Below are 2320 nucleotides of genomic sequence, written 5' to 3' on the forward strand. Positions count from 1 at the left end.
ACTCTCTTGTGGAGATTTTTAGATCCTCTAAATATAGAATCATGTCATTGACAAATAATGATAGCTTGGGTTCTTCTTTTCCTATTCATATCCTTTTTAATTTCTTGGACTGTCTAATTGCTCTGGCTAGTGTCTCAAAGACAATGTTGACTAGAAATGGTGAAGGAGGACATTCTTGTCTTGTTCCAGTTTTTAGTGGGAATGCTTTCAGTTTTTCTCCATTAAGAATGATGTTGGGTACCCAGAACAACAAAGCACAAAAGACGGAGCCTGAGCCTCGGGGGCTCCTAGCAATGGCCAGCAAGGATGGGAGTTCCATGGAGACTGGGGAGCTTGGTCGCTTCATCTTCATTCTTGTGCTCCAGCTTCTCCTTCACATCTGACGCAACCGGCAGCAGCACTGCCTCTGCATCCTCTGTGGCTGCCCCAACTTCCCACAGATGTGATCTTTGAGGCCAGAAGCTAAACTACCCCAATGGATGCAGATAGTGATGTTGCATTGGACATTCTAATTACAAATGCAGTCTGTGTTTTTAGAACAAGATGCCATTTGAACTTAAGAAAAATTGCTTTTGAGGGAGCAATTGTAATTTATAAGTGTGATGTTGGGAAAGTATTAATGAAGGTTAGAAAACCTGGAATTACAGTTACAATTTGGTCCTCAGGAAAAATTATTTGCACTAGAGCAACAAGTGAAGAAGAAGCTAAATTTGGTGCCAGATATTTAGCCCGCAGTCTGTAGAAATTAGGTTTTCAGGTAATATTTACAGATTTTAAGGTTGTTAATGTTTTGGCAGTTTGTAATATGCCCTTTGAAATCTGTTTGCCAGAATTCACAAAGAACAATAGACCTCATGCCAGTTACAAACCTGAACTTCATCCTACTGTATGCTATCGATAAAGTCTCTAAGAGCTACATTACAGATTTTTTTCAACAGGAAGTATCACAGTAACAGGGTCCAATGTAAAGGCTGTGGCTGGTGCTGTGGAACAAATATACCCATATGTGTTTGAAAGCAGAAAAGAAATTTTATAATTCATTACTTAATTGGTTAGAATCTCTGAGCACCTTTTAAAACCTGCTGCACATTGGACTCAAAGCAAAAGGAAAACTGGATCAACAGTAATTGAAGAAATAGACTCATTCACTCATGGCTACAGTGTAAGCTCCAGGCTCTTTGGATTTTATTTCAAATGTTGCTGTAATATAAGAAGGTAGTTGAGTTGTGGAGCGAGCTGACGGGTGAGTCAGGCTGCCTATATCACGGAGGTAGGCAGCGGGCAGCTATCCCACCCAGCCAGCAGGCCAAGGACAGACATCATAACTGAGCGACCCCGCCTGACCCCTGCACCTAGGTTGGTGCATCACTAGTTGGTCGCAGTCATGGAGCGAGATGGCAGGCGAGTCAGGTCGCTTGCATCACGGAGGAAGCAGGCAGGCACCCAACCCACCTGCCTTGAGGAACTGGGCAGCGGGTAGCCAACCCAGCCAACCACCAGGCCAAAGACAGATGCCATCACTGAACAACCCCACCTGACTACCATGCTGAAGTTTGTCACCATCATGAAGTTAGCCAGAGGCTTCTTTATAGGCTGGTGCAGGCATTTTTAATTACTCTGGAGGGCGTGGCAATCATCATTGGAAGGGCAACTCCCTTCCTGAGACACCTAAAGGAGGGTAGAGAACATTTGACAAGACCCAGGAACCAAAAGAGGAGGTATTGAGAGACTCGGGACCAACTCAGAAACACAGAGGAATATACCCCACCTGAAGGCCACCACCACTAGAAGGCCAGCTTCCTAGTGGAACACCGCATTATCAAGTTCCTCCAAGACTTCAGGCTACTGAAGGCGAAGTGGTGGGTTATCAGAAATCTACAGAGAAAATATTAGTCAATAGAGGAAATCTGCAATATCCCAGAGTTTCACTATTACAGGGGTAGATACCTGAACAATATGAGAATACAAGGGAAGAAAATGTCCCAAACAAACCTAGATATTATAGCAATAAAATCCAATGACAGAATGACAGAAGAAATGTCAGAAAGTGAGTTCAGAATGTACATAATCAAAATAATCAGAGAAGCAAATGAGGAGATGAAAGAGAAATGCAGGCATTGAATAATGAGATGAAAGGGTGAATGCAGGCATTGAATGATTGCACCAATAGACATTTAAAAGAGCAAATACAGGAAGCAAAAGATCATTTAAATAAAAAGTTAGAGATACTGAAAAAAAAAACCACAAATCCTTTAAATAAAGGAAACAATAAACCATGTTAAAAACTCCAAAGAAAACATAACCAATAGGATAGAACACC

The 2320-nt window shown here is 42.1% G+C and overlaps 1 pseudogene; it reads left to right on the top strand.

Moving 5' to 3' along the window:
* The first annotated feature begins 475 nt into the window (after positions 1 to 475).
* Positions 476 to 1036, top strand: LOC124988600 (TATA box-binding protein-like 1; annotated as a pseudogene).
* The last annotated feature ends 1284 nt before the right edge of the window (positions 1037 to 2320 follow it).

Source organism: Sciurus carolinensis, chromosome 7 (genome assembly GCF_902686445.1).
Source record: "Sciurus carolinensis chromosome 7, mSciCar1.2, whole genome shotgun sequence".
Taxonomy (NCBI): domain Eukaryota; kingdom Metazoa; phylum Chordata; class Mammalia; order Rodentia; family Sciuridae; genus Sciurus; species Sciurus carolinensis.